Source organism: Canis lupus, chromosome 11 (genome assembly GCF_048164855.1).
Source record: "Canis lupus baileyi chromosome 11, mCanLup2.hap1, whole genome shotgun sequence".
In the NCBI taxonomy this organism is placed as follows: Eukaryota; Metazoa; Chordata; class Mammalia; order Carnivora; family Canidae; genus Canis; species Canis lupus.
In genome coordinates, this window is record NC_132848.1 from 28,235,742 (window position 1) to 28,248,797 (window position 13,056).

Genomic DNA, 13,056 nt, shown 5'->3' on the forward strand with positions numbered 1-13,056 from the left:
AACTTCCTACGCCTCTTGTTCTTTTGCTTGTCTCACCTCCCAGAACATAATCCCTACTAGGGCTGCTGTCACCCCAGCACCGGGCACAGCCCAGCACATAGTAGGTGCTCAACAAATCCTGTCACATAAGCCTCAGACCACCTCCTTCCCTGGCCCTCATATGTAGTGTCCATTGTTGGCGGGGGGTGGGGGGTGCGTGAGGGATGGTGGGAACCCAGACAGAGAAGCATCCACCTTCCAGGGGCTTCCAGTCCCCCTGTTAGGGCCAGGGCTGCTGCGTGATTGCACATGGACATAACCGAGGATTCCAGTGGCCACTGGTACGAGGAGCTGCACACTTAGCTGAGTCCTGGCGACCACTCCTAGAAACGCCAAGCCCTCCTCCCTCCCCGGGAAGCCCCCTTAAGCCTCATGCTGCTGGATCTGCACGTGAGGAAACGGACAGAGCCCATTCGATGGCTGAGAGGCAGAGCCAGGACCTGGACCCCAGAGCCAGTGCTCCGGCCATCAGGCGCCAGATCCCCTCCTGGGCTTCTCCCTCGTGACAGCCAACCCCACAGAGAGAGAGGAAGATGAGCACATGGTGGGGTGGGGTTCTAGCCACTCATTGATTGAGAGCCTACTGTGTGCTAGGCTCTGGGTGCCAGGCTCTAGGCTCCAGGCTGCAGTGGAGGCAGAGAGAAACCAGACTCTCCTCTGTCCCAGGAGAACCCAGGCCAGCAGATGAGACAGAAAGACAGCAGGGAGGTGGCCAGACGGTCCACCTGGGTTGGGAGGGTGGAGGCGATGTCGGCTGGGCCTCAAAGGTTGGGGCAGATTTAGAAACACAGCAAAAAAGGGGAAAGGGTGTCCAGGCTGAGGATGGATGGGGAAGGGCCTAGTCATAGCTAAGAAGTGAGGGTGTGTGTGTGTGTGTGTGTGTGTGTGTGTGTGTAGGGAGCCTAACGACACCCCACAAGCTCCAAGGACAGTGCAGGTGCTGAGGGAGGGATGGGGTCAGCAGGTGTCCCCCACTGCAGCCCCTGGCCAGCGCAGGAGGGTGGCCTGCTGGAGTGAGGCCTGGGGGCTGGATCTCCAAGGTGAACGGGCTGAGTCGCACCAGTGGTCACACCAGGGCAGAGATGCAGACACACCCACACCTAAATGTGTGTGCGCACACCCAGCACATGCACAGAGCAGGCCCCCATCTGCTGGCGGGAGCACTCCCTGGGAGACTCCCTGCCCTAGTGTCACACTTATACACATGCACACGGAGCCTTGTGTGCACAGACCCACAGACACACTCCAGGTGCATACACACAGAGAACACCCCCCTACGCCCACAAGCCCTGCCGGGCATTCCCCACAAACCCACAGGAAAGTCCCACAGGGCCACCGCGGGAGGGCAGGGCAGCGCACAGCCCACCCAGAGCCACCCTCCCGCCTCCCGGGCCCCCGCTTCACACAATCAGCACCTGCTTTGGCAAAGGGGCCTTGAAACGCCATAAGCAGACGTGAGACACGAGCGTGGCAGTGCTGAGTCACGGCCTGTCCGTCGCACGGCTCCTGGGCTCTGGGGCCCTCCATTGAGGTGCCCTCCACACAGATGCCGAGCCAGCCCTTGGCCGCACCCGGGGTCTTGGAGGCGCCTTGGGTCGGCAGGTTCTCTTGTCCTTCTGGCCGCCAGAAATCTGAAGAACAGGGTGCTGCTGGAGTCCTGGCGGGGTCCGGGCTGCGCAGCTGGAGCCGAGGGGACCCGTGGAGCTGGAAGGACAGTGAAGCTCCCCGCCGGGGACACGGAGGTACTGTCGAGCCCGAGGCCGTCGCAACTGCCCAGATGTGGCCACTGAGCCTCACGCCCGACACCTGGCCAGGGTCTCCTCCGGCGCCCTCACGCCTCCTGCTGAGCGGGACTCACTCGACTCTGGCCCCAGGGCAGCTTTGGCTGGGGGAGATCCGGGGTCCCACCGCCCGGAACTGCTCAGCACCCGCCAGGTTCTTCATGGGCGTCGTGGCGCCTTCAGAAATTTGGCAAGAGTTGCTCCACCACTTCTCCTCTCAGGTTCTTTAGAGACTCCTCCTGTGACAGATTCCAGATCCTTCTATGCCAGCTGCGCTCCCTTTGCCCCCACCGTCTGCCTCCGGACATGGCCTGAGTAGCACCGACACACAGAGGGCCTCTTGCGTCCCCTAACAGCCCGTCCCCCAGTTTACCCAACCGGCTCTTGTGGCGGGGTTTCTGGTCACTGTTGCATGCTTCCTGCGAGCTGCTACACTTGGTGCTTGGAAAGGCTCCAGCGCTCAAAAAACTCTGGTTTAAAGAAAGCTCAGCCACATTATGGTATAAGACTGTGGATTAGAACATGGGTGGAGAAGGCAGGGCTTGAGTTCCACTATCGTTGCAGCCATTTCAATCTCTCCATGCCTCAGTTTCTCCTTTTGTACCCTGGCAATGAGAACTGTATCTACTGCTTAGGATCATTGTCAGGAATGAGTAAGTTTAGACTGTTCAGCGCTTAGGACATAGTGAGTGCCATGACGACTCATGTGTGGTCAGTGCTCAGGAAATGACTGCTCAGAGTCCCCCCTCAGTGACTTCCTTCTGGAATCTTCCAGTTGGAAGGGGTCTTTGAAGGCCATGTAGTTCCAGTCCTAGGCCAAATGCACCAGTGAGAAAACAGGGATTAGAAAGAGGCTGGATCCTGCCCAGGGCCATAAGAATCTAGCTGCTAGCACCGCATCCCATGACCATGGCCTTCAACCCATGGCAGTGCACATGGCCCAAGACCCTGGGCCCAGACCATGTGCCTAGGCTCACACTGCCACTCTTCAGGATGTTTGATCCCTGCCTCCAGCCAGGACCAGGGCTGCAGAGGTTGAGGCCCTATGACCTGAAGAGGCCCTGCCTGGGCCAGGGCTTATGCAGAAGAGATACCCTGCTTCTGGTACCTTCTTGGGAGGCCAGAGCACCCACCCTCAGCTTAGGACCAGGATCTTCAACAAGTCCAGACCTTCTGAGGGGATGTCAGTGGCATGGGCAGGCTGTAGAGAAAGCTGGGGTGGGAGTCAGCAGCCAGGGTTCTAGAACAGTCCACACCCCTTGACTCACTAAGAGTCACTTGTACAATGAGGGGCTTGGCCTTGGGAATTCCTCAAAGGAGATTAGTACCTCTCCCAGGTCACAAAGCCAATTCTCAGGACTTGTCCCCACAAGGCATGCCACTCCTGGCAGGGGAGGAGGTAACCCAGGCCAGGGAAGAGGGATACTCAGGTGGAAGATGGATGTCAGGGTGGGGCCCAGCTGAGCAGGGAGCCTCCAGCCCAAGGGTCTGACTGTCCTGTGGCCTTAAGCCTGCTAGTGTAGACATGTGCCCCACACTGGCCCCTTTCAACCCTCCTGCCCCAGGATGGCCTGTCCCGGCAGAGTGGGGGTGGGGAAGGCCAGAGCCCGGGGCTCAGTGTCCATGGGAGGGGATGCCTTGGACCAGGCTGCCTCCCTCGGTGCCCACCAGGATTCCCAGCACCCCTGACCCGCCTGCACGCCCCTAGGGAGCTGCTGGACCACCTCCACCAGCTCTTTACTGGGCCCTGCCTGGCACCCACCAGGGCTGCCAGCGTTTCCTGGGGCTTGGAGTTACACTGCAGTACAAGACGGAATCAGGATCCCCGTGCAGCAGAGGACGGTGAGACGGGACAGCTGCTGTGCAAAACAGCGTGGCAGGTCCTCAAACAATAAGATACAGAGTTATCGTGTGACTCAGCAATTCCACTTCTGGGTACATACACCCCAAAATTGAAAGCAGCGTCTTGAACAAATATCTATGCGCCCCTGTTCATAGCATCTTTATTCACAACAGCCAGATGGTGGAAGCGACCCAGGGTCCGCGGATGGACGAGTGGTCTGTACGTGCATCGGGATATTATTCAGCCTTCACGAGAAAGGAAATGCTGACGCGTGCTCTACCATTCGGGCAAACGTCGAAGACATCATACAAAGTGAAATAAGCCCGTCACAGAAGAACACAGGGGACAAGTTCTGACTCCACTCACACGAGGCACCTGGAGAAGTCAAGTTCATAGAGACGGGAAGAGCGGTGATCGCTGGGAAATGAGGAATTATTGTTTAAAGGGTATGGTTTCAGGGGCACCTGGGTGGCTCAGTCAGTTGAGTGTCTGACTCTTGATCTTGGCTCAGGCCAAGATCTCGGGGTCATGGGATGGAGCCCTTCGGGGAGTCGGCTTGTCTCTCCTTCTCCCTCTGCCCTCCCCCCTCGTGCTCCTCTCTCTTCTTTTCTCTCTCTCTAAAATGCATAAATAAAATCTTAAATAAAATAAAGGGTATAATTGCAGTTGGGGAAGAATTGCTTTGGAGAGGGGTGGTGGCAAAGGCCCAGAATGCCACAGCCCTGCACACGGTCAAGTTTATGTGATGTGGATTTTGCCATAGTGATTGACAAAAGGAATTAGGAGGTGGGGAGCCCACTGGGGATGGGTAGAGCATGGGCTCCGGACTGGTGACTAACTCTGCGACCCCAGGCAAGTCCCTGGGCCTCTCTATGTGCATTCATCTCCTTTGCTATAAAATGAAATAGGAGAAGCGTGCTCACCCTGGCCCCCGGGGTTGTCAGGAGGGTCGTAGGAGCTGCTGGACTTCAAGTGTGCAGAGCAGGGCCCAAGCAGAGTGGTCAGGCCTGCCTTTCTCTTTTCCCATTTCTTCTTTTTTTCTTTTTTTAAAGATTTTATTTTATTTATTCATGAGAGACACAGAGTGAAAGAGAGGCAGAGACACAGGCAGAGGGAGAATCAGGCTCCATGCAGGGAGCCCGACGTGGGACTCGATTCCGGGTCTCCAGGATCACACCCTGGGCTGAAGGCGGCACCAAACCAGTGGGCCACCCGGGCTGCCCTCTTTTCCCATTTCTCAGATGAGCAAACCGAGGTCCAGAGAGGTAAGAAGCTTTCCCAAGATCACACAGCCAATGACTGGCCAGGCAAGACTGGACCCCAGAGCCTGGGGTGGCCACTCTGCCGTTCCTGAGGACTTTAGGGGGTGGAGGTGTCAGGAGGATTTGCATGGCCTCCTCCCCACCAACCGATGAACATCTCTATCTGGAGCCAACATATTTTCAGAATGTGGGACATGGGGGGTGGGGCTAGGGTGGAGCTGCTGGGAGGAAGTTTCTTGCCATCAGGGAGGTCCCGGGGCAGGGCAGGGCAGGTGGAGGGCCCGGGCATCGCTCCCTGCCAGCGCGGCTCCTCAGCAAAGCCCAGGCAGGGCCTGTAGAGTGTTGTCACCAACAGGATGAGCAGGCCCGGCCTCATTCCCCGCTGGAGCTCAGCCATCTTACCCTCGGGGCTGGGGAGCAGGGCAGCTGGGGCCAGGGAGGGAAAGACCCAGAGGCCTGAAGAGAGAGGGCTCTGAGGCCTGTGGACCCCTGGGCCTGGCCAGGGCCAGCCTAGTCTTCTCGTCCCCCTGCAGCCAGGCCCTGGAGCTCCCTGGGCCCTCCCTCCCCTGCCCCGCCATGGGTCATCATCAGCTCTCCCACGCCTGCCGCACAGGAGTCTGACAGGAGGCAAGAACCCACTAAGGGCAGGATCCTTGCTGGAAGAACAGCTGCCAAAGTGGTTGCCGACAGTCGCTCCCGTCCCTGTAACTCTGCCACGCGGTCACGGTCTGCCTCCCCTGGGGTCTGGGCAGCCTGGGTGTGTGATGTGCTTTGACCAAAAGGATGACTTGGAAGCAACTGAGAGATTTCAGGCCTAGGCCTTAAAAGACTTTACAGCATCTGTTTCTTCCAGCTTCGAAGCCAGAGCCACATAAGGAAATAGGATGACCCCACTAGAGAGACGCCACATGGAAGGGCCCCTAGAAAGCAGGAAGACAGGAGAAAGGCCCAGCCTGCCCCTGGCTGCTGGGCCACTCCTGCTGCAGCCCCAGGCATGTGAGGGAGGCTGGTCAGGTGCCCCATAAGACAATGCACGCAGCAGAGAAGAGGGGGCCCTGCCCAGCTCTGCCCAAACTGCAGAATCGGGAGCAAATCCAGGCTGGTGGTTGCTGTGAGGCACTATGGTTGGGGGTTGTTTGTTACCCAGCAATAGTTAACTGATACACTTCACGTCAGGAGACCTTGCTTCCGAAATCTTTGAATCACGCAACATGAGCGTCATCATCTCATGGCAGACCAGGGTCAAGTCTGGCTTCCACTGGTGGTCTGGGCAAGTAACATCACCTCTCTGGGACTTGGTCTACCCCCACAGACAGGATACCGTTGTGCATGGAATGGGGTGAGGATGCAGAGGGCGTGAGTATGGCAAGCGGATCCTGGGCTGGTCCAGAGGTCATGCCTGAGGAACGTGAGCAAGGAATGGAGGCCAGGCCTCTCCGGCTCCTCGGAGGGCCCCTGGGCCAGCAGCCCTGTCCCGCAGAATGATGGCCCCTTCCTGACTGTACTATGGCCGGTCCTACTGCTTTCCAACCCCCTGCGGAGGTGGAGGGAGTGCAGCAGGCAAAGAGAGTCATTCTTCTCCCTCAGCTCAGGAAAGTCATCAGGCTCCTGGAGTTTGAGTCCGTTGAGTTGAAGAGTGCGGCTCCAGGGCTGAGTCAAGCTGACCCCTCCCCAGCTGGCCCAAAGTCTCCAGGGACTTGGAGACACCAGCGCGCTATCGGGGGCTATTGCTGCACCACGTCTACACATGACCGATATCATTTCTGAACCTCCAGCCATCCAGTGAGGCAGATGATGTAGCCACAAGTGACAGAAGAAAAGGTCAGGGCCAAGGGACAAAGCGACTTACCCCACAATCAGAGTTTGTGACTCATCTTGGACCTGGTGGCTTCATACCTGTCCTCCTTCCACCCCACTTTGGTCCCTTCCTGCTCTGGGACAGATGCAGACGAGTTGGTGGTGGCCACCAGCCAAGGCTAAGAGGCTCATTGGAGGGTAGCAGAAGCTCACCGGCTACCATACCTCTGCCAGTGCCACCAGACCCCTGCTGCCACCTGTCCCCCCACCGGGGTCACCTTTGTGGGGCAAGGTGTGGACGGGCTCAGCAAGTCTGCAGAACCGAGGGTAGTGGGAGCCTACCAGCCCAGAGCAGAGTGCCACCCAACCCACAGCTCTCCGCCTCTCACTGGGATCCTCCTCCTCCTCCTCCCACCTTCTCCCACCAGCCTATTTCTAGATCTCCTGTTGGAGAAATTGCCAGAAAGTGGGGAATGCAGTCCACACCCAAGGGACTATGGGACTTACACAGGAATGGCTTGTGCAGGGTGGGGTATCTTAAGGATGGGATATGCACATATCGTTTAGTAAGATCTGTGCGCAACTCAGGACCCTGAGATCAAGAGTCCCATGCTCTACTGACCAAGCCGGCCAGGCGCCGCCAGGAAGGGATGTATCTTAAACGGCCCTCGATAGTGAGCAGGCCCACTTGGGGCTGAGGAGCCGGGGGGTTGCCAAGTCTCCCCGAAGGCCACCCTGGAGCCGCCATGACCTACCGTCACAGATGGTCTGTCCCCAGGGGGGGATCCTTATCAACATGCGTGCCCAGCTTTGCCCTCCCCTCCTCCCCCTCCTTCCTGTTGGCCTGGACACATGCACTGCTCGCTGCCTGCCTCTCCTGGGAGCCTCCTCCCTGCATAATGGCCCCAGTTTATCTCGTTGGTCATCTCTGCACAGGAAGGAGCCTGGACGGGTGCCAGGGCTGCCTGAGCAGATTATATCATTCACCCCAGGGTGGGTGGGTGGTTCAAAGCAACTGGGTCCTGGGGCTAGCCCCTAGAGGGCCCAGTTCCTGAGCTATCTTCGCAGCCAGACCCCAAAGAGGAAGCAGAGGCCCAGAGATGGGGAGTGACCTGCCCACGCCACACAGCAGGGAAGACATGGAGCGGAGCCTAGAATCCCATCCAGCTACTCCCCGCCCCAGAGCTGCTTCCTGATTGCATCTCAGCAGCTCACAGGAAACGGCTTCTCTGGAGCTTGAGGAGGACGTGACACGGCCCTGACTACCCACACCCATCCCCGGTGGCCCCTGCTCCTCTGCCACCAACATTATCACCAACTTAAAGAACACTCACGCCCAGTAGAGGACAGATTCCCCGCCACGATCTGCTCCTCCTGCCACCTTGGGAGGGACCATCTCTCCTCTTCCAGGGGTGTGGAAACTGAGGCATGGAGAGGTTTGGAAGACCTGGCACGTGGAGCCAGCCCTGACCTTCAGATCTCCTGCTTCCCTGCCCCATTTCCTGCAGCGTCCAGCTCTGAGCAGGGAGTTTCTGGGAGCCATGAAGCCAGGCTTGTCTGTCCCCTCCATCCCCTGTCCTACAGGCTCTCAGCCTCCAGGGCAGGAGGAGGCACAGATGGGCTCGTGACAGATGCTGAGGCCGCGCAGGGGCACATGTTACCTGGACTCCTGGCCCGCAGTGGGGTGCTCTGGGAGGTGCTCTGGGAGGCGGGCGCAGGCCAGGCCTCCTACCTTTTGTTTGCCAGCACCTGTGAGGTTTGGGTCTCCAGCCCTGGAGCTGGGATAAGAGCTGTTTCTTTCTTTCTTTTTTTTTTTTTTTTTAAAGATTTTATTTATTTATTCATGAGAGACAGAGAGAGAAGAGAGAGAGAGAGAGAGAGAGAGAGAGAGAGGCAGAGACACAGGCAGAGGGAGAAGCAGGCTCCATGCAGGGAGCCCGACGGGAGACTCAATCCCGTGTCTCCAGGATCACACCCTGGGCCGACGGCAGACGCTGAACCGCTGAGCCACCCAGGGATCCCCATAAGAGCTGCTTCTATACTGGGCCGGGGCACCTGGGTGGCTCCGCGGTTGAATGTCTGCCTTTGGTTCAGGTTGTGATCCCAGGGTCCTGGGATCAAGTTCCACATCGGGCTCCCCGAAGGGAGCCTGCTTCTCACCCGGCTTGTGTCTCTGCCTCTCTCTGTGTCTCTCCTGAATAAATAAATAAATAAAATCTTTTTTTAAAATTAAAAAAAAATAATAAACTGGGCTAGGGTGACAGTCACTCCTTCCTCCCCCCGTGGCCTGTTCCAGCCTCCCCAGGGGTGAATCTGGCCCCCCCGCTGATCCTTGCAGCATTCTCACCCACAACTTTGAGCCCATCCTGCAGGGGGAGAAGCCAAGGCTCAGAAGCCAGGCCACATGGGGACAGGGACCTGGAGCGCACCTCCAAGCCCGCAGCCTTGGGCCTGTTGCCTTCTCCGAGGCTCCTTCTCCCTCTGGTCTCTCGGAGCACAGCTTTCTTCTCACTGGAGCCTCCAGGTTGGGGGGCGAGGTGCGCAGCTCACAGCAGGCCTGACCAGGTCCCACGAAGCCGGGCCCCCAGGCTGCCAGCCCAGGGGTGGGGGGGCCTGGATCGTGGATTTATCCCAGAGAAGGTCGCATGAGGACCCCAGGTTTCTTTTTCATTCCTCCCTGCACTTGCTGCTGCTTGCTGTCATCCGATACCCTCACTATTTCCTTGTTGGCGCTCTGTCTCCCTGGGCAGGGCCATAGCTGTCCCTCACCTGTGCAGTCCTAATCAGGCCCCTGGTGCCTATTTTCTGAGTGAATGAGCAGTCGTGGCCCTGGGCCGCCGGAGGCCAGTCAGAGAGGTGCTGGTGGTAGCTGGGTCAGGTGTGGTGGGCCTGAAGGAGGAAGGGATCCCGTCCAGGTGGGGTGTTGGATGGGGAAGACAGGCCCCAGGCCCACCACCCCTGACTGTTGGGCTCCGGCTGGGTCCTTGGTGGACACTGCTGCTGGGCGGGGCCGGGACCATGTCTCATCGCCCTCCACATCCGCTGGGCGAGGGCTGGAGCTTAGCCCTAGGGTCCGCTGCCCACCGCATCTTCCATTCCTCAAACTCTACCCCCCCGGCCAAGCCTCCCTTCATCATCCTGCTCCCCGCATCCTCCCTGCCCGCAGGTTCCTCCTTCCCCTATGCTTGCACACACTCATGGCTCCCTCACTCAGGAAACCCTTCTGAGACTGGCCCTGGTGCTGGCCCCATGGGGATGCAGAGATGACTGTGCCTCAGGGGACACAGAAGCCAGATCACAGCATTGCGTAAGACAGGGCAACGCATGACTGCTCTTTTAAAGAAAGTATTTCTCGTGGATCCTGGGGTTGTCTTCAATCACTTTTATTATAGTGTTTCTTCATTATGCACAGACACAGAGCCAGGTGTAAACCTCTCATGCTCATGTTTGCCTCCGACAATAAAACCAAAGGGAAGTTACAGAAACAAATATAAAGAACACAGTGGCAGAGGCAATACAAATTCAAATTGACAACAGGAAAGGGCCCTGCTGGCTCTGAGCACCAGTGGGGCTGGTTCCCAAGGCGGTGGGGGTCCTCACTCCTCCCCCAGCCTCCTGTGGTCACCTCCTGTCCACAACCCTACAGGGCCCTGGCTGGGGGCTGGGTCAGTGCCTGCGCAGCTCCTGCCCTGTCCCCTCCGTCCCCTCCGTCCCCTCCGCCGGGCATCGTCTCCCCCCTGCTCTCCCCCAGTGACTATAGTCTCAACCACCCTGGTCAACATGAACCCAAATACATCGGGCGCGTGGCAGGATGTATTTGTCTTGATTGTGGTAAAGTGGGCCTCCTGGGTGGCTCAATCGGTTAAGGATTTGCCTCTGACTCAGGTCATGACCCCGGGATCCTGGGTTCAAGGCCCACGTTGGCCTCCCTGCTCAACGGGGAGCCTGCTTCTCCCTCTCCCTCTACCTCCCAACGGGGAGCCTGCTTCTCCCTCTCCCTCTACCTCCCTCTGGCTCGTGCCTTATCTCTCTTTCCTTCAATAGATAAATAAGATCTTTAAAAAAAAATAATTGTGGTGAAGTATACACAAGATAAAATTTACCATTTAAAAAAAATTTTACCATTTTAACCATTTCTGGAGCTAAATGTATACAGTCCAGTGGCATCAAGTACATTCACGTTGCTGTGCGCCCGGCACCACCACCACCGTCCCCAGGGGCCACTCCCACGCTCCTCCCCCATCCCGGGCAACCACCCTTCTACTTTCTGACTCTGTGAACTTGCCTCCTCCGGGTTCTACATATGAGTCAACCAGACAGCATTTATCCTTCCGTGGCAGGCTTATTTCGCTTACTGTAATATTCTCAAGCTTCACATGTTGTAGCAAGTGTCAGAGTTTCCTGGGTTTTGTTTTGTTTTGTTCTTAAGTAAACTCTACCCCTAATGTGGGGTTCCAATCCACACCTCCGAGAGCAAGACTCGCACGCTCCACCAACTGAACCAGCCAGGTGCCCCTGAATTTCCTTCTTTTTTAATGCTGAATAATATCTTAGGGGAGGAATACGCCACACTCTGCTTTTCCATTCATTCATTCCTCCATGGGCGTCAGCGAGTGGTTGCTTCCACTTTTTCTCAATTGTGAATACGGCTGCTGTGAACTTCAGCGTATGATTATCTGTTTCACTTCCTGTTCCCATTTCTTTTGGGTGGACACCCAGATAGGCAATCGCTGGGTCACACTATAATTGCATGTTTGATTTAGAGCTTCTTTCTTTTATTTTTTTAAAGACTTTATTTATGTATTTGACAGAAAGGGAGAGCGAGTGCAAGCAGGGGGAACAGTAGAAAGAGAGGGAGAAGTAGGCTAGCGGCTGAGCAGGGAGCCCAGGACCCCGGGATCATGACCTGAGCCAAAGGCCACCCAGGTGCCCCAATTTAGGACTAATTTCTAATGTGATGTTCAGATGACCCTATAGAAGATTGTAGCCAATTTATTTTTAATTCACAGTTCAACACCCACGAAATCTTAAACCCTCAACTCTGCAGCTTCTGTCCCAAGACTCCAGTGTGAGCCACCAGAACGGCACCAGGCAGTGGGTGCCTTGAACCTTGAGCGGCTATGGGGCTCCGGCCCCGGGCTGTCTGCATTCCCACGTCCTGGGGTGGGAATACACCTGTATTCTGAAGACCTAATACAAAAGAAACATCTAGTTAGCAGTATTTATGATGATTACATGTTGAAAGGATAACGTTTGGGCTACACCAGGCTCAAGACGCTATAGCATTAACATTAATTTCACCTGTTCCTTTTTCCTTTTTAAAATGTGACTGCAGGAGCATCTAACCTGGCATTCCTCGCTCCATCGTCCTTGCGCTGGATGCTTGACCCAGCATGTTAGTCCAGGTGCTTTCCAGCCTCAGGGAGCTGCCTAGAGCTCAGAAGACGGTTCTGGTTCTCTTATTTATTTATTTATTTATTTATTTATTTATTTATTTATTTATCTATCTATCTATCTATTTATTTATTTATTTAAAAGATTTTACTTATTTATTCATAAGAGATACAGAGAGAGAGAGAAAAGCACAGACACAGGCAGAGGGAGAAGCAGGCTCCATGCAGGGAGCCCCACCTGGGAGTCCATCCCGGGTCTCCAGGATCATGGCCTGGGCTGCAGGCAGCCCTAAACCGCTGAGCCACCCAGGCTGCCCATCTTATTTATTTATTTATTTATTTTAATTTTTATTTTATTTTATTTTTTTCATCTTATTTATTTTTAATTCAGGTGAAGTTCACATAACATACAATCAACCATTTCCAAGGGTGCAGGCCCACCGTGAGCGCCCTCACGGGGCTGTGCGACCACCACCTCCGTCTAGATTCAGAGCCTCTCATCCCAGAGAAAATGCACCCATTAAGGAATCACTCCTCACCCCCGTCCCCGCCCCTGGCAACCACTAATCTGCTTCCCGTCTCTATGGATTTGCCTATTCCAGACGTTTCATTTAAAAGGAATAATACAATATGTGACTGTGACCTTTATGCCTGCCTTCTCTCACTGAGCACAACGTCCTCGAGGCTCATAGTGTAGCAGGTGCCAGCGCCTCCTCCTCTGTATGGCTGGAGACACCCGCCCTGGCTGACCCCCTCACCCACTGGTGGACGGCTGGGCTGTCCCCACCTTGGCTACCTGAGTGAGGTCACCACCATTTGTGTGTACTTTCTGTGTGGTTGCGTGTTTTCATTGAAATTGCTGAGTCACATGGCAATGGCTGGGTCTTTTTGTCTTTTTGATACTCTCCTTACTTATGTCTCTGAGTTCTGGACGCACCTTG

General features: G+C 56.1%; 1 protein-coding gene and 1 long non-coding RNA gene across 8 annotated transcripts in view; one reads left to right on the plus strand and one right to left on the minus strand.

The window, feature by feature from the left end:
• MGAT3 (beta-1,4-mannosyl-glycoprotein 4-beta-N-acetylglucosaminyltransferase) overlaps window positions 1-3,056 on the minus strand; it is a 40,875-nt gene extending 37,819 nt beyond the window's left edge. The window contains exons 1-2 of one of the 2 annotated variants that reach the window (XM_072843890.1): window positions 2,929-3,056; window positions 1,455-2,631 (exon numbers count right to left, since the gene is read on the minus strand). The gene's annotated coding sequence lies outside the window, so the exon portion shown is untranslated. The remainder of the gene's footprint in view (window positions 1-1,454; window positions 2,632-2,928) is intronic. The other variant, XM_072843892.1, reaches the window with a different exon arrangement.
• Window positions 2,099-12,713, plus strand: LOC140642810 (uncharacterized). 6 transcript variants are annotated; one of them, XR_012039207.1, is made up of 5 exons: window positions 2,099-3,219; window positions 3,586-3,755; window positions 3,837-4,109; window positions 4,716-4,928; window positions 12,507-12,713. It is a non-coding gene; the product is annotated as an uncharacterized lncRNA (long non-coding RNA). The 6 variants fall into 6 exon arrangements; XR_012039205.1 differs by lacking the exon at window positions 12,507-12,713 and adding an exon at window positions 5,459-11,932; XR_012039204.1 differs by lacking the exon at window positions 12,507-12,713 and having other exon boundaries at window positions 2,102-3,219; window positions 4,716-11,932.
• The last annotated feature ends 343 nt before the right edge of the window (window positions 12,714-13,056 follow it).